Source organism: Schistocerca cancellata, chromosome 12, assembly GCF_023864275.1.
Source record: "Schistocerca cancellata isolate TAMUIC-IGC-003103 chromosome 12, iqSchCanc2.1, whole genome shotgun sequence".
NCBI classification, from domain to species: domain Eukaryota; kingdom Metazoa; phylum Arthropoda; class Insecta; order Orthoptera; family Acrididae; genus Schistocerca; species Schistocerca cancellata.
The window spans coordinates 1,588,365-1,608,210 of record NC_064637.1 but is presented as its reverse complement, the minus strand read 5'-3'; positions in this window follow the sequence as shown (position 1 = coordinate 1,608,210).

Genomic DNA, 19,846 nt, shown 5'->3' with positions numbered 1-19,846 from the left:
CAGATTCGAAAATCATTGAGTCACAGCTGAACGGCCATAAGGTGCCCAAGGCAGCAATAGGCCCATGGAGACAAGTCTGCTGGAGGACGATGTATTGAATCGGGACGCAATTTGAGTGATCCATCGTCATTAGGTGGCCCTGAACGTTACAACTCACTATCAGTTATTCGTCCGATTCGAAAATCTTTGACCCACAGCAGAACGGCCATAAGGTGCCCGAGGCAGCAATACACCCATGGAGACAAGTCGGCTGGAGTACGATGTATTGAATCGGGACGCAATTTGAGCGATCCATCGTCATTAGGTGGCCCTGAATGTTACAATTCACTATCAGTTTTTCGTCCGATTCGAAAATCTTTGACTCACAGCAGAACGGCCATAAGGTGCCCGATGCAGCAATAGACCCATGGAGACAAGTCGGCTGGAGGACGATGTATTGAATCGGGACGCAATTTGAGTGATCCATCGTCATTAGGTGGCCATGAATGTTACAATCCATTACCTGTTTTTCGTCCGATTCGAAAATCTTTGACTCACAGCAGAACGGCCATAAGGTGCCCGAGGCAGCAATAGACCCATGGAGACAAGTCTGCTGGAGGACGATGTATTGAAACGGGACGCAATTTGAGTGTTCCATCGTCATTATGTGTCCCTGAACGTTTCAATTCACTATCAGTTTTTCGTCGCATTCGATAATCTAGACTCACAGCAGAACGGCCATAAGGTGCCCGAGGCAGCAATAGACCCATGGAGACACGTCTGCAGGATGACGATGTATTGAATCGGGACGCAATTTGAGTGTTCCATCGTCATTAGGTGGCCCTGAACGTACAATTCACTATCAGTTTTTCGTCCCATTCGATAATCTAGACTCACAGCAGAACGGCCATAAGGTGCCCGAGGCAGCAATAGACCCATGGAGACAAGTCTGCTGGAGGACGATGTATTGAAACGGGACGCAATTTGAGTGTTCCATCGTCATTAGGTGTCCCTGATCGTATCAATTTACTATCAGTTTTTCGTCCGATTCAAAAATCTTTGACTCACAGCAGAACGGCCATAAGGTGCCTGAGTCAGCAATAGACCCATGGAGACAAGCCTGCTGGAGGACGATGAATTGAATCGGGACGCAATTTGAGTGATCCATCGTCATTAGGTGGCCCTGAACGTTACAATTCGCTATCAGTTTTTCGTCCGATTCGAAAATCTTTGAGTCACAGCTGAACGGCCATAAGGTGCCCAAGGCAGCAATAGGCACATGGAGACAAGTCTGCTGGAGGACGATGTATTGAATCGGGACGCAATTTGAGTGATCCATCGTCATTAGGTGGCCCTGTACGTTACAATTCACTATCAGTTTTTCGTCGCATTCGATAATATAGACTCACAGCAGAACGGCCATAAGGTGCCCGACTCAGCAATAGACCCATGGAGTCAAGTAGGCTGGAGGACGATGTATTGAATCGGGACGCAATTTGGGTGATCCATCGTCATTAGGTGGCCCTGAATGTTACAATTCACTATCAGTTTTTCGTCCGATTCGAAAAATTTGACTCACAGCAGAACGGCCATAAGGTGCCCGAGGCAGCAATAGACCCATGGAGACAAGTCTGCTGGATGACGATGTATTGAATCGCGACGCAATGTGAATGTTCCATCGTCATTAGGAGGCCCTGAATGTTACAATTCACTATCAGTTTTTCGTCCGATTCGAAAATCTTTCAGTCACAGCATAAGGTGCCCGAATCAGCAATAGACCCATGGAGACAAGTCTGCTGGAGGACGATGTATTGAATCGGGACGCAATTTGAGTGATCCATCGTCATTAGGTGGCCCTGAACGTTACAATTCACTATCAGTTTTTCGTCGCATTCGATAATCTAGACCCACAGCAGAACGGCCATAAGGTGCCCGAGGAAGCAATAGACCCATGGAGACAAGTCTGCTGGAGGACGATGTATTGAATCGGGACGCAATTTGAGTGATCCATCGTCATTAGGTGACCCTGAATGTTACAATTCACTATCAGTTTTTCGTCCGATTGAAAAATCACACTCACAGCAGAACGGAAATAAGGTGCCCGAGGCAGCAATAGACCCATGGGGACAAGTCGGCTGGAGGACGATGTATTGAATCGGGACGCAATTTGAGTGATCCATCGTCATTAGATGGCCCTGAATGTTACAATTCACTATCGGTTTTTCGTCCGATTCGAAAATCTTTGACTCACAGCAGAACGGCCATAAGGTGCCTGAGGCAGCAATAGACCCATGGAGACAAGTCTGTTGGAGGACGATGTATTGAATCGGGACGCAATTTGAGTGATCCATGGTCATTAGGTGGCCCTGAATGTACAATTCACTATCAGTTTTTCGTCCCATTCGATAAACTAGACTCACAGCAGAACGGCCATAAGGTGCCCGAGGCAGCAATAGAGCCATTGAGTCAAGACGGCTGAAGGACGATGTATTGAATCGGGACGCAATTTGTGTGGTCCATCCTCATAAGGTGGCCCTGAATGTTACAATTCACTATCAGTTTTTCGTCCGATTCGAAAATCTTTGACTCACAGCAGAACCGCCATAAGGTGCCCGAGGCAGTAATAGACCCATGGAGACAAGTCTGCTGGAGGACGATGTATTGAATCGGGACGCAATTTGAGTGATCCATCGTCATTAGGTGGCCCTGAACGTTACAATTCACTATCAGTTTTTCGTCCGATTCGAAAATCTTTGACTCACAGCAGAACGGCCATAAGGTGCCCGAGGCAGCAATAGACCCATGGAGACAAGTCGGCTGGAGGACGATGTATTGAATCGGGACGCAATTTGAGTGATCCATCGTCATTAGGTGGCCCTGAATGTTACAATTCACTATCAGTTTTTCGTCAGATTCGAAAATCTTTGAGTCACAGCAGAACGGCCATAAGGTGCCCAAGGCAGCAATAAGCCAATGGAGACAAGTCTGCTGGAGGACGATGTATTGAATCGGGACGCAATTTGAGTGATCCATCGTCATTAGGTGGCCCTGAACGTTACAATTCACTATCAGTTTTTCGTCGCATTCGATAATCTAGACTCACAGCAGAACGGCCATAAGGTGCCCGAGGCAGCAATAGAGCCATTGAGTCAAGTCGGCTGAAGGACGATGTATTGAACGGGACGCAATTTGTGTGGTCCATCCTCATAAGGTGTCCCTGAATGTTACAATTCACTATCAGTTTTTCGTCCGATTCGAAAATCTTTGACTCACAGCAGAACGGCCATAAGGTGCCTGAGTCAGCAATAGACCCATGGAGACAAGCCTGCTGGAGGACGATGTATTGAATCGGGACGCAATTTTGAGTGATCCATCGTCATTAGGTGGCCCTGAACGTTACAATTCGCTATCAGTTTTTCGTCCGATTCGAAAATCTTTGACTCACAGCAGAACGGCCATAAGGTGCCCGAAGCAGCAATAGACCCATGCAGTCAAGTCGGCTGGCGGACGATGTATTGAATCGGGACGCAATTTGTGTGGTCCATCCTCATTAGGTGGCGCTGAATGTTACAATTCACTATCAGTTTTTCGTCCGATTCGAAAATCTTTGACTCACACCAGAACGGCCATAAGTTGCCCGAGGCAGCAATAGACCCATGGAGACAAGTCGGCTGGAGGACGATGTATTGAATCGGGACGCAATTTGAGTGATCCATCGTCATTAGGTGGCCCTGAATGTTACAATTCACTATCAGTTTCTCGTCAGATTTGAAAATCTTTGAGTCGCAGCAGAACGACCATAAGGTGCCCGAGGCAGCAATAGACCCATGGAGACAAGTCTGCTGGAGGACGATGTATTGAATCGGGACGCAATTTGAGTGATCCATCGTCATTAGGTGGCCATGAATGTTACAATTCATTACCTGTTTTTCGTCCGATTCGAAAATCTTTGACTCACAGCAGAACTGCCATAAGGTGCCCGAGGCATTAATAGACCCATGGAGACAAGTCTGCTGGAGGACGATGTATTGAAACGGGACGCAATTTGAGTGTTCCATCGTCATTAGGTGTCCGTGATCGTATCAATTCACTATCAGTTTTTCGTCCGATTCAAAAATCTTTGACTCACAGCAGAACGGCCATAAGGTGCCCGAGGCAATAATAGACACATGGAGACAAGTCTGCTGGAGGACGATGTATTGAATCGGGACGCAATTTGAGGGATCCATCGTCATTAGGTGGCCCTGAACGTTACAATTCACTATCAGTTTTTCGTCGCATTCGATAATCTAGACTCACAGCAGAACGGCCATAAGGTGCCCGAGGCAGCAATAGAGCCATTGAGTCAAGTCGGCTGAAGGACGATGTATTGAACGGGACGCAATTTGTGTGGTCCATCCTCATAAGGTGTCCCTGAATGTTACAATTCACTATCAGATTTTCGACCGATTCGAAAATTTTTGACTCACAGCAGAACGGCCATACGGTGCCCGAGGCAGCAATAGACCCATGGAGACAAGTCTGCTGCATGACGATGTATTGAATCGGGACGCAATTTGAGTGATCCATCGTCATTAGGTGGCCCTGAACGTTACAATTCACTATCAGTTTTTCGTCGCATTCGATAATCTAGACTCACAGCAGAACGGCCATAAGGTGCCCGAGGCAGCAATAGAGCCATTGAGTCAAGTCGGCTGAAGGACGATGTATTGAACGGGACGCAATTTGTGTGGTCCATCCTCATAAGGTGGCCCTGAATGTTACAATTCACTATCAGTTTTTCGTCCGATTCGAAAATCTTTGACTCACAGCAGAACGGCCATAAGGTGCCTGAGTCAGCAATAGACCCATGGAGACAAGCCTGCTGGAGGACGATGTATTGAATCGGGACGCAATTTTGAGTGATCCATCGTCATTAGGTGGCCCTGAACGTTACAATTCGCTATCAGTTTTTCGTCCGATTCGAAAATCTTTGACTCACAGCAGAACGGCCATAAGGTGCCCGAGGCAGCAATAAACCCATGGAGACAAGTCGGCTGGAGGACGATGTATTGAATCGGGACGCAATTTGAGTGATCCATCGTCATTAGGTGGCCCTGAATGTTACAATTCACTATCAGTTTTTCGTCAGATTCGAAAATCATTGAGTCACAGCTGAACGGCCATAAGGTGCCCAAGGCAGCAATAGGCCCATGGAGACAAGTCTGCTGGAGGACGATGTATTGAATCGGGACGCAATTTGAGTGATCCATCGTCATTAGGTGGCCCTGAACGTTACAACTCACTATCAGTTATTCGTCCGATTCGAAAATCTTTGACCCACAGCAGAACGGCCATAAGGTGCCCGAGGCAGCAATACACCCATGGAGACAAGTCGGCTGGAGTACGATGTATTGAATCGGGACGCAATTTGAGCGATCCATCGTCATTAGGTGGCCCTGAATGTTACAATTCACTATCAGTTTTTCGTCCGATTCGAAAATCTTTGACTCACAGCAGAACGGCCATAAGGTGCCCGATGCAGCAATAGACCCATGGAGACAAGTCGGCTGGAGGACGATGTATTGAATCGGGACGCAATTTGAGTGATCCATCGTCATTAGGTGGCCATGAATGTTACAATCCATTACCTGTTTTTCGTCCGATTCGAAAATCTTTGACTCACAGCAGAACGGCCATAAGGTGCCCGAGGCAGCAATAGACCCATGGAGACAAGTCTGCTGGAGGACGATGTATTGAAACGGGACGCAATTTGAGTGTTCCATCGTCATTATGTGTCCCTGAACGTTTCAATTCACTATCAGTTTTTCGTCGCATTCGATAATCTAGACTCACAGCAGAACGGCCATAAGGTGCCCGAGGCAGCAATAGACCCATGGAGACACGTCTGCAGGATGACGATGTATTGAATCGGGACGCAATTTGAGTGTTCCATCGTCATTAGGTGGCCCTGAACGTACAATTCACTATCAGTTTTTCGTCCCATTCGATAATCTAGACTCACAGCAGAACGGCCATAAGGTGCCCGAGGCAGCAATAGACCCATGGAGACAAGTCTGCTGGAGGACGATGTATTGAAACGGGACGCAATTTGAGTGTTCCATCGTCATTAGGTGTCCCTGATCGTATCAATTTACTATCAGTTTTTCGTCCGATTCAAAAATCTTTGACTCACAGCAGAACGGCCATAAGGTGCCTGAGTCAGCAATAGACCCATGGAGACAAGCCTGCTGGAGGACGATGAATTGAATCGGGACGCAATTTGAGTGATCCATCGTCATTAGGTGGCCCTGAACGTTACAATTCGCTATCAGTTTTTCGTCCGATTCGAAAATCTTTGAGTCACAGCTGAACGGCCATAAGGTGCCCAAGGCAGCAATAGGCACATGGAGACAAGTCTGCTGGAGGACGATGTATTGAATCGGGACGCAATTTGAGTGATCCATCGTCATTAGGTGGCCCTGTACGTTACAATTCACTATCAGTTTTTCGTCGCATTCGATAATATAGACTCACAGCAGAACGGCCATAAGGTGCCCGACTCAGCAATAGACCCATGGAGTCAAGTAGGCTGGAGGACGATGTATTGAATCGGGACGCAATTTGGGTGATCCATCGTCATTAGGTGGCCCTGAATGTTACAATTCACTATCAGTTTTTCGTCCGATTCGAAAAATTTGACTCACAGCAGAACGGCCATAAGGAGCCCGAGGCAGCAATAGACCCATGGAGACAAGTCTGCTGGATGACGATGTATTGAATCGCGACGCAATGTGAATGTTCCATCGTCATTAGGAGGCCCTGAATGTTACAATTCACTATCAGTTTTTCGTCCGATTCGAAAATCTTTCAGTCACAGCATAAGGTGCCCGAATCAGCAATAGACCCATGGAGACAAGTCTGCTGGAGGACGATGTATTGAATCGGGACGCAATTTGAGTGATCCATCGTCATTAGGTGGCCCTGAACGTTACAATTCACTATCAGTTTTTCGTCGCATTCGATAATCTAGACCCACAGCAGAACGGCCATAAGGTGCCCGAGGAAGCAATAGACCCATGGAGACAAGTCTGCTGGAGGACGATGTATTGAATCGGGACGCAATTTGAGTGATCCATCGTCATTAGGTGACCCTGAATGTTACAATTCACTATCAGTTTTTCGTCCGATTGAAAAATCACACTCACAGCAGAACGGAAATAAGGTGCCCGAGGCAGCAATAGACCCATGGGGACAAGTCGGCTGGAGGACGATGTATTGAATCGGGACGCAATTTGAGTGATCCATCGTCATTAGATGGCCCTGAATGTTACAATTCACTATCGGTTTTTCGTCCGATTCGAAAATCTTTGACTCACAGCAGAACGGCCATAAGGTGCCTGAGGCAGCAATAGACCCATGGAGACAAGTCTGTTGGAGGACGATGTATTGAATCGGGACGCAATTTGAGTGATCCATGGTCATTAGGTGGCCCTGAATGTACAATTCACTATCAGTTTTTCGTCCCATTCGATAAACTAGACTCACAGCAGAACGGCCATAAGGTGCCCGAGGCAGCAATAGAGCCATTGAGTCAAGACGGCTGAAGGACGATGTATTGAATCGGGACGCAATTTGTGTGGTCCATCCTCATAAGGTGGCCCTGAATGTTACAATTCACTATCAGTTTTTCGTCCGATTCGAAAATCTTTGACTCACAGCAGAACCGCCATAAGGTGCCCGAGGCAGTAATAGACCCATGGAGACAAGTCTGCTGGAGGACGATGTATTGAATCGGGACGCAATTTGAGTGATCCATCGTCATTAGGTGGCCCTGAACGTTACAATTCACTATCAGTTTTTCGTCCGATTCGAAAATCTTTGACTCACAGCAGAACGGCCATAAGGTGCCCGAGGCAGCAATAGACCCATGGAGACAAGTCGGCTGGAGGACGATGTATTGAATCGGGACGCAATTTGAGTGATCCATCGTCATTAGGTGGCCCTGAATGTTACAATTCACTATCAGTTTTTCGTCAGATTCGAAAATCTTTGAGTCACAGCAGAACGGCCATAAGGTGCCCAAGGCAGCAATAAGCCAATGGAGACAAGTCTGCTGGAGGACGATGTATTGAATCGGGACGCAATTTGAGTGATCCATCGTCATTAGGTGGCCCTGAACGTTACAATTCGCTATCAGTTTTTCGTCCGATTCGAAAATCTTTGACTCACAGCAGAACGGCCATAAGGTGCCCGAGGCAGCAATAAACCCATGGAGACAAGTCGGCTGGAGGACGATGTATTGAATCGGGACGCAATTTGAGTGATCCATCGTCATTAGGTGGCCCTGAATGTTACAATTCACTATCAGTTTTTCGTCAGATTCGAAAAACTTTGAGTCACAGCTGAACGGCCATAAGGTGCCCAAGGCAGCAATAGGCCCATGGAGACAAGTCTGCTGGAGGACGATGTTTTGAATCGGGACGCAATTTGAGTGATCCATCGTCATTAGGTGGCCCTGAACGTTACAACTCACTATCAGTTATTCGTCCGATTCGAAAATCTTTGACCCACAGCAGAACGGCCATAAGGTGCCCGAGGCAGCAATACACCCATGGAGACAAGTCGGCTGGAGGACGATGTATTGAATCGGGACGCAATTTGAGCGATCCATCGTCATTAGGTGGCCCTGAAAGTTACAATTCACTATCAGTTTTTCGTCCGATTCGAAAATCTTTGACTCACAGCAGAACGGCCATAAGGTGCCCGATGCAGCAATAGACCCATGGAGACAAGTCGGCTGGAGGACGATGTATTGAATCGGGACGCAATTTGAGTGATCCATCGTCATTAGGTGGCCATGAATGTTACAATCCATTACCTGTTTTTCGTCCGATTCGAAAATCTTTGACTCACAGCAGAACGGCCATAAGGTGCCCGAGGCAGCAATAGACCCATGGAGACAAGTCTGCTGGAGGACGATGTATTGAAACGGGACGCAATTTGAGTGTTCCATCGTCATTATGTGTCCCTGAACGTTTCAATTCACTATCAGTTTTTCGACGCATTCGATAATCTAGACTCACTGCAGAACGGCCATAAGGTGCCCGAGGCAGCAATAGACCCATGGAGACAAGCCTGCTGGAGGACGATGTATTGAATCGGGACGCAATTTGAGTGAACCATCGTCATTAGGTGTCCCTGAACGTTACAATTCACTATCAGTTTTTCGTCCGATTCGAAAATCTTTGACTCACAGCAGAACGGCCATTAGGTGCCCGAGGCAGCAATAGACCCATGGAGACAAGTCGGCTGAAGGACGATGTATTGAATCGGGACGCAATTTGAGTGATCCATCGTCATTAGGTGGCCCTGAGAGTTACAATTCACTATCAGATTTTCGACCGATTCGAAAATTTTTGACTCACAGCAGAACGGCCATAAGGTGCCCGAGGCAGCAATAGACCCATGGAGACAAGTCTGCTGGATGACGATGTATTGAATCGGGACGCAATTTGAGTGATCCATCGTCATTAGGTGGCCCTGAACGTTACAATTCACTATCAGTTTTTCGTCCCATTCGATAATCTAGACTCACAGCAGAACGGCCATAAGGTGCCCGAAGCAGCAATAGACCCATGCAGTCAAGTCGGCTGGCGGACGATGTATTGAATCGGGACGCAATTTGTGTGGTCCATCCTCATTAGGTGGCGCTGAATGTTACAATTCACTATCAGTTTTCGTCCGATTCGAAAATCTTTGAGTCGCAGCAGAACGGCCATAAGGTGCCCGAGGCAGCAATAGACCCATGGAGACAAGTCTGCTGGAGGACGATGTATTGAAACGGGACGCAATTTGAGTGTTCCATCGTCATTAGGTGTCCGTGATCGTATCAATTCACTATCAGTTTTTCGTCCGATTCAAAAATCTTTGACTCACAGCAGATCGGCCATAAGGTGCCCGAGGCAGCAATAGACCCATGGAGACAAGTCGGCTGGAGGACGATGTATTGAATCGGGACGCAATTTGAGTGATCCATCGTCATTAGGTGGCCCTGTACGTTACAATTCACTATCAGTTTTTCGTCCGATTCGAAAATCTTTGAGTCACAGCTGAACGGCCATAAGGTGCCCAAGGCAGCAATAGGCCCATGGAGACAAGTCTGCTGGAGGACGATGTATTGAATCGGGACGCAATTTGAGTGATCCATCGTCATTAGGTGGCCCTGTACGTTACAATTCACTATCAGTTTTTCGTCGCATTCGATAATATAGACTCACAGCAGAACGGCCATAAGGTGCCCGACTCAGCAATAGACCCATGGAGTCAAGTAGGCTGGAGGACGATGTATTGAATCGGGACGCAATTTGGGTGATCCATCGTCATTAGGTGGCCCTGAATGTTACAATTCACTATCAGTTTTTCGTCCGATTCGAAAAATTTGACTCACAGCAGAACGGCCATAAGGTGCCCGAGGCAGCAATAGACCCATGGAGACAAGTCTGCTGGATGACGATGTATTGAATCGCGACGCAATGTGAATGTTCCATCGTCATTAGGAGGCCCTGAATGTTACAATTCACTATCAGTTTTTCGTCCGATTCGAAAATCTTTCAGTCACAGCATAAGGTGCCCGAATCAGCAATAGACCCATGGAGACAAGTCTGCTGGAGGACGATGTATTGAATCGGGACGCAATTTGAGTGATCCATCGTCATTAGGTGGCCCTGAACGTTACAATTCACTATCAGTTTTTCGTCGCATTCGATAATCTAGACCCACAGCAGAACGGCCATAAGGTGCCCGAGGAAGCAATAGACCCATGGAGACAAGTCTGCTGGAGGACGATGTATTGAATCGGGACGCAATTTGAGTGATCCATCGTCATTAGGTGACCCTGAATGTTACAATTCACTATCAGTTTTTCGTCCGATTGAAAAATCACACTCACAGCAGAACGGAAATAAGGTGCCCGAGGCAGCAATAGACCCATGGGGACAAGTCGGCTGGAGGACGATGTATTGAATCGGGACGCAATTTGAGTGATCCATCGTCATTAGATGGCCCTGAATGTTACAATTCACTATCGGTTTTTCGTCCGATTCGAAAATCTTTGACTCACAGCAGAACGGCCATAAGGTGCCTGAGGCAGCAATAGACCCATGGAGACAAGTCTGTTGGAGGACGATGTATTGAATCGGGACGCAATTTGAGTGATCCATGGTCATTAGGTGGCCCTGAATGTACAATTCACTATCAGTTTTTCGTCCCATTCGATAAACTAGACTCACAGCAGAACGGCCATAAGGTGCCCGAGGCAGCAATAGAGCCATTGAGTCAAGACGGCTGAAGGACGATGTATTGAATCGGGACGCAATTTGTGTGGTCCATCCTCATAAGGTGGCCCTGAATGTTACAATTCACTATCAGTTTTTCGTCCGATTCGAAAATCTTTGACTCACAGCAGAACCGCCATAAGGTGCCCGAGGCAGTAATAGACCCATGGAGACAAGTCTGCTGGAGGACGATGTATTGAATCGGGACGCAATTTGAGTGATCCATCGTCATTAGGTGGCCCTGAACGTTACAATTCACTATCAGTTTTTCGTCCGATTCGAAAATCTTTGACTCACAGCAGAACGGCCATAAGGTGCCCGAGGCAGCAATAGACCCATGGAGACAAGTCGGCTGGAGGACGATGTATTGAATCGGGACGCAATTTGAGTGATCCATCGTCATTAGGTGGCCCTGAATGTTACAATTCACTATCAGTTTTTCGTCAGATTCGAAAATCTTTGAGTCACAGCAGAACGGCCATAAGGTGCCCAAGGCAGCAATAAGCCAATGGAGACAAGTCTGCTGGAGGACGATGTATTGAATCGGGACGCAATTTGAGTGATCCATCGTCATTAGGTGGCCCTGAACGTTACAATTCACTATCAGTTTTTCGTCGCATTCGATAATCTAGACTCACAGCAGAACGGCCATAAGGTGCCCGAGGCAGCAATAGAGCCATTGAGTCAAGTCGGCTGAAGGACGATGTATTGAACGGGACGCAATTTGTGTGGTCCATCCTCATAAGGTGTCCCTGAATGTTACAATTCACTATCAGTTTTTCGTCCGATTCGAAAATCTTTGACTCACAGCAGAACGGCCATAAGGTGCCTGAGTCAGCAATAGACCCATGGAGACAAGCCTGCTGGAGGACGATGTATTGAATCGGGACGCAATTTTGAGTGATCCATCGTCATTAGGTGGCCCTGAACGTTACAATTCGCTATCAGTTTTTCGTCCGATTCGAAAATCTTTGACTCACAGCAGAACGGCCATAAGGTGCCCGAGGCAGCAATAAACCCATGGAGACAAGTCGGCTGGAGGACGATGTATTGAATCGGGACGCAATTTGAGTGATCCATCGTCATTAGGTGGCCCTGAATGTTACAATTCACTATCAGTTTTTCGTCAGATTCGAAAAACTTTGAGTCACAGCTGAACGGCCATAAGGTGCCCAAGGCAGCAATAGGCCCATGGAGACAAGTCTGCTGGAGGACGATGTTTTGAATCGGGACGCAATTTGAGTGATCCATCGTCATTAGGTGGCCCTGAACGTTACAACTCACTATCAGTTATTCGTCCGATTCGAAAATCTTTGACCCACAGCAGAACGGCCATAAGGTGCCCGAGGCAGCAATACACCCATGGAGACAAGTCGGCTGGAGGACGATGTATTGAATCGGGACGCAATTTGAGCGATCCATCGTCATTAGGTGGCCCTGAAAGTTACAATTCACTATCAGTTTTTCGTCCGATTCGAAAATCTTTGACTCACAGCAGAACGGCCATAAGGTGCCCGATGCAGCAATAGACCCATGGAGACAAGTCGGCTGGAGGACGATGTATTGAATCGGGACGCAATTTGAGTGATCCATCGTCATTAGGTGGCCATGAATGTTACAATCCATTACCTGTTTTTCGTCCGATTCGAAAATCTTTGACTCACAGCAGAACGGCCATAAGGTGCCCGAGGCAGCAATAGACCCATGGAGACAAGTCTGCTGGAGGACGATGTATTGAAACGGGACGCAATTTGAGTGTTCCATCGTCATTATGTGTCCCTGAACGTTTCAATTCACTATCAGTTTTTCGACGCATTCGATAATCTAGACTCACTGCAGAACGGCCATAAGGTGCCCGAGGCAGCAATAGACCCATGGAGACAAGCCTGCTGGAGGACGATGTATTGAATCGGGACGCAATTTGAGTGAACCATCGTCATTAGGTGTCCCTGAACGTTACAATTCACTATCAGTTTTTCGTCCGATTCGAAAATCTTTGACTCACAGCAGAACGGCCATTAGGTGCCCGAGGCAGCAATAGACCCATGGAGACAAGTCGGCTGAAGGACGATGTATTGAATCGGGACGCAATTTGAGTGATCCATCGTCATTAGGTGGCCCTGAGAGTTACAATTCACTATCAGATTTTCGACCGATTCGAAAATTTTTGACTCACAGCAGAACGGCCATAAGGTGCCCGAGGCAGCAATAGACCCATGGAGACAAGTCTGCTGGATGACGATGTATTGAATCGGGACGCAATTTGAGTGATCCATCGTCATTAGGTGGCCCTGAACGTTACAATTCACTATCAGTTTTTCGTCCCATTCGATAATCTAGACTCACAGCAGAACGGCCATAAGGTGCCCGAAGCAGCAATAGACCCATGCAGTCAAGTCGGCTGGCGGACGATGTATTGAATCGGGACGCAATTTGTGTGGTCCATCCTCATTAGGTGGCGCTGAATGTTACAATTCACTATCAGTTTTCGTCCGATTCGAAAATCTTTGAGTCGCAGCAGAACGGCCATAAGGTGCCCGAGGCAGCAATAGACCCATGGAGACAAGTCTGCTGGAGGACGATGTATTGAATCGGGACGCAATTTGAGTGATCCATCGTCATTAGGTGGCCATGAATGTTACAATTCATTACCTGTTTTTCGTCCGATTCGAAAATCTTTGACTCACAGCAGAACTGCCATAAGGTGCCCGAGGCATTAATAGACCCATGGAGACAAGTCTGCTGGAGGACGATGTATTGAAACGGGACGCAATTTGAGTGTTCCATCGTCATTAGGTGTCCGTGATCGTATCAATTCACTATCAGTTTTTCGTCCGATTCAAAAATCTTTGACTCACAGCAGATCGGCCATAAGGTGCCCGAGGCAGCAATAGACCCATGGAGACAAGTCGGCTGGAGGACGATGTATTGAATCGGGACGCAATTTGAGGGATCCATCGTCATTAGGTGGCCCTGAATGTTACAATTCACTATCAGTTTTTCGTCAGATTCGAAAAACTTTGAGTCACAGCTGAACGGCCATAAGGTGCCCAAGGCAGCAATAGGCCCATGGAGACAAGTCTGCTGGAGGACGATGTATTGAATCGGGACGCAATTTGAGTGATCCATCGTCATTAGGTGGCCCTGAACGTTACAACTCACTATCAGTTATTCGTCCGATTCGAAAATCTTTGACCCACAGCAGAACGGCCATAAGGTGCCCGAGGCAGCAATACACCCATGGAGACAAGTCGGCTGGAGGACGATGTATTGAATCGGGACGCAATTTGAGCGATCCTTCGTCATTAGGTGGCCCTGAGAGTTACAATTCACTATCAGTTTTTCGTCCGATTCGAAAATCTTTGACTCACAGCAGAACGGCCATAAGGTGCCCGATGCAGCAATAGACCCATGGAGACAAGTCGGCTGGAGGACGATGTATTGAATCGGGACGCAATTTGAGTGATCCATCGTCATTAGGTGGCCATGAATGTTACAATCCAATACCTGTTTTTCGTCCGATTCGAAAATCTTTGACTCACAGCAGAACGGCCATAAGGTGCCCGAGGCAGCAATAGACCCATGGAGACAAGTCTGCTGGAGGACGATGTATTGAAACGGGACGCAATTTGAGTGTTCCATCGTCATTATGTGTCCCTGAACGTTTCAATTCACTATCAGTCTTTCGACGCATTCGATAATCTAGACTCACTGCAGAACGGCCATAAGGTGCCCGAGGCAGCAATAGACCCATGGAGACAAGCCTGCTGGAGGACGATGTATTGAATCGGGACGCAATTTGAGTGAACCATCGTCATTAGGTGTCCCTGAACGTTACAATTCACTATCAGTTTTTCGTCCGATTCGAAAATCTTTGACTCACAGCAGAACGGCCATTAGGTGCCCGAGGCAGCAATAGACCCATGGAGACAAGTCGGCTGAAGGACGATGTATTGAATCGGGACGCAATTTGAGTGATCCATCGTCATTAGGTGGCCCTGAGAGTTACAATTCACTATCAGATTTTCGACCGATTCGAAAATTTTTGACTCACAGCAGAACGGCCATAAGGTGCCCGAGGCAGCAATACACCCATGGAGACAAGTCTGCTGGATGACGATGTATTGAATCGGGACGCAATTTGAGTGATCCATCGTCATTAGGTGGCCCTGAACGTTACAATTCACTATCAGTTTTTCGTCCCATTCGATAATCTAGACTCACAGCAGAACGGCCATAAGGTGCCCGAAGCAGCAATAGACCCATGCAGTCAAGTCGGCTGGCGGACGATGTATTGAATCGGGACGCAATTTGTGTGGTCCATCCTCATTAGGTGGCGCTGAATGTTACAATTCACTATCAGTTTTTCGTCCGATTCGAAAATCTTTGACTCACACCAGAACGGCCATAAGTTGCCCTAGGCAGCAATAGACCCATGGAGACAAGTCGGCTGGAGGGCGATGTATTGAATCGGGACGCAATTTGAGTGATCCATCGTCATTAGGTGGCCCTGAATGTTACAATTCACTATCAGTTTCTCGTCAGATTTGAAAATCTTTGAGTCGCAGCAGAACGGCCATAAGGTGCCCGAGGCAGCAATAGACCCATGGAGACAAGTTTGCTGGAGGACGATGTATTGAATCGGGACGCAATTTGAGTGATCCATCGTCATTAGGTGGCCATGAATGTTACAATTCATTACCTGTTTTTCGTCCGATTCGAAAATCTTTGACTCACAGCAGAACGGCCATAAGGTGCCTGAGTCAGCAATAGACCCATGGAGACAAGCCTGCTGGAGGACGATGTATTGAATCGGGACGCAATTTTGAGTGATCCATCGTCATTAGGTGGCCCTGAACGTTACAATTCGCTATCAGTTTTTCGTCCGATTCGAAAATCTTTGACTCACAGCAGAACGGCCATAAGGTGCCCGAGGCAGCAATAAACCCATGGAGACAAGTCGGCTGGAGGACGATGTATTGAATCGGGACGCAATTTGAGTGATCCATCGTCATTAGGTGGCCCTGAATGTTACAATTCACTATCAGTTTTTCGTCAGATTCGAAAATCTTTGAGTCACAGCTGAACGGCCATAAGGTGCCCAAGGCAGCAATAGGCCCATGGAGACAAGTCTGCTGGAGGACGATGTATTGAATCGGGACGCAATTTGAGTGATCCATCGTCATTAGGTGGCCCTGAACGTTACAACTCACTATCAGTTATTCGTCCGATTCGAAAATCTTTGACCCACAGCAGAACGGCCATAAAGTGCCCGAGGCAGCAATACACCCATGGAGACAAGTCGGCTGGAGGACGATGTATTGAATCGGGACGCAATTTGAGCGATCCATCGTCATTAGGTGGCCCTGAGAGTTACAATTCACTATCAGTTTTTCGTCCGATTCGAAAATCTTTGACTCACAGCAGAACGGCCATAAGGTGCCCGATGCAGCAATAGACCCATGGAGACAAGTCGGCTGGAGGACGATGTATTGAATCGGGACGCAATTTGAGTGATCCATCGTCATTAGGTGGCCATGAATGTTACAATCCATTACCTGTTTTTCGTCCGATTCGAAAATCTTTGACTCACAGCAGAACGGCCATAAGGTGCCCGAGGCAGCAATAGACCCATGGAGACAAGTCTGCTGGAGGACGATGTATTGAAACGGGACGCAATTTGAGTGTTCCATCGTCATTATGTGTCCCTGAACGTTTCAATTCACTATCAGTTTTTCGTCGCATTCGATAATCTAGACTCACAGCAGAACGGCCATAAGGTGCCCGAGGCAGCAATAGACCCATGGAGACACGTCTGCAGGATGACGATGTATTGAATCGGGACGCAATTTGAGTGTTCCATCGTCATTAGGTGGCCCTGAACGTACAATTCACTATCAGTTTTTCGTCCCATTCGATAATCTAGACTCACAGCAGAACGGCCATAAGGTGCCCGAGGCAGCAATAGAGCCATTGAGTCAAGTCGTTTGAAGGACGATGTATTGAATCGGGACGCAATTTGTGTGGTCCATCCTCATTAGGTGGCCCTGAATGTTACAATTCACTAACAGTCTTTCGTCCGATTCGAAAATCTTTGACTCACTGCAGAACGGCCATAAGGTGCCCGAGGCAGCAATAGACCCATGGAGACAAGCCTGCTGGAGGACGATGTATTGAATCGGGACGCAATTTGAGTGAACCATCGTCATTAGGTGTCCCTGAACGTTACAATTCACTATCAGTTTTTCGTCCGATTCGAAAATCTTTGACTCACAGCAGAACGGCCATTAGGTGCCCGAGGCAGCAATAGACCCATGGAGACAAGTCGGCTGAAGGACGATGTATTGAATCGGGACGCAATTTGAGTGATCCATCGTCATTAGGTGGCCCTGAGAGTTACAATTCACTATCAGATTTTCGACCGATTCGAATATTTTTGACTCACAGCAGAACGGCCATAAGTTGCCCGAGGCAGCAATAGACCCATGGAGACAAGTCTGCTGGATGACGATGTATTGAATCGGGACGCAATTTGAGTGATCCATCGTCATTAGGTGGCCCTGAACGTTACAATTCACTATCAGTTTTTCGTCCCATTCGATAATCTAGACTCACAGCAGAACGGCCATAAGGTGCCCGAAGCAGCAATAGACCCATGCAGTCAAGTCGGCTGGCGGACGATGTATGGAATCGGGACGCAATTTGTGTGGTCCATCCTCATTAGGTGGCGCTGAATGTTACAATTCACTATCAGTTTTTCGTCCGATTCGAAAATCTTTGACTCACACCAGAACGGCCATAAGTTGCCCGAGGCAGCAATAGACCCATGGAGACAAGTCGGCTGGAGGACGATGTATTGAATCGGAACGCAATTTGAGTGATCCATCGTCATTAGGTGGCCCTGAATGTTACAATTCACTATCAGTTTCTCGTCAGATTTGAAAATCTTTGAGTCGCAGCAGAACGGCCATAAGGTGCCCGAGGCAGCAATAGACCCATGGAGACAAGTCTGCTGGAGGACGATGTATTGAATCGGGACGCAATTTGAGTGATCCATCGTCATTAGGTGGCCCTGAACGTTACAATTCACTATCAGTTCTTCGTCCGATTCGAAAATCTTTGACCCACAGCAGAACGGCCATAAGGTGCCCGAGGCAGCAATAGACCCATGGAGACAAGTCTGCTGGAGGACGATGTATTGAATCGGGACGCAATTTGAGTGATCCATTGTCATTAGGTGGCCCTGAACGTTACAATTCACTATCAGTTTTTCGTCGCATTCGATAATCTAGACTCACAGCAGAACGGCCATAAGGTGCCCGATGCAGCAATAGACCCATGGAGACAAGTAGGCTGGAGGACGATGTATTGAATCGGGACGTAATTAGAGTGATCCATCGTCATTAGGTGGCCATGAATGTTACAATTCACTATCTGTTTTTCGTCCGATTCGAAAATCTTTGACTCACAGCAGAACGGCCATAAGGTGCCCGAGGCAGCAATAGACCCATGGAGACAAGTCTGCTAGAGGATGATGTATTGAATCGGGACGCAATTTGAGTGATCCATCGTCATTAGGTGGCCCTGAACGTTACAATTCACTATCAGTTTTTCGTCGCATTCGATAATCTAGACTCACAGCAGAACGGCCATAAGGTGCCGTGGCAGCAATGGACCCATGGAGTCAAGTCGGCTGGAGAACGATGTATTGAATCGGGACGCAATTTGAGTGATCCATCGTCATTAGGTGGCCCTGAATGTTACAATTCACTATCAGTTTTTCGTCCGATTCGAAAATCTTTGACCCACAGCAGAACGGCCATAAGGTGCCCGGGGCAGCAATAGACCCATGGAGACAAGTCGGCTGGAGGACGATGTATTGAATCGGGACGCAATTTGAGTGATCCATCGTCAATAGGTGGCCCTGAAAGTTACAATTCACTATCAGTTTTTCGTCCGATTCGAAAATCTTTGACTCACAGGAGAACCGCCATAAGGTGCCCGATGCAGCAATAGACCCATGGAGACAAGTCGGCTGGAGGACGATGTATTGATTCGGGACGCAATTTGAGTGATCCATCGTCATTAGGTGGCCATGAATGTTACAATTCACTATCTGTTTTTCGTCCGATTCGAAAATCTTTGACCCACAGCAGAACGGCCATAAGGTGCCCGAGGCAGCAATAGACCCATGGAGACAAGTCGGCTGGAGGACGATGTATTGAATCGGGACGCAATTTGAGTGATCCATCGGCATTAGGTGGCCCTGAATGTTACAATTCACTATCAGTTTCTCGTCAGATTTGAAAATCTTTGAGTCGCAGCAGAACGGCCATAAGGTGCCCGAGGCAGCAATAGACCCATGCAGTCAAGTCGGCTGGCGGACGATGTATTGAATCGGGACGCAATTTGTGTGGTCCATCCTCATTAGGTGGCGCTGAATGTTACAATTCACTATCAGTTTTTCGTCCGATTCGAAAATCTTTGACTCACACCAGAACGGCCATAAGTTGCCCGAGGCAGCAATAGACCCATGGAGACAAGTCGGCTGG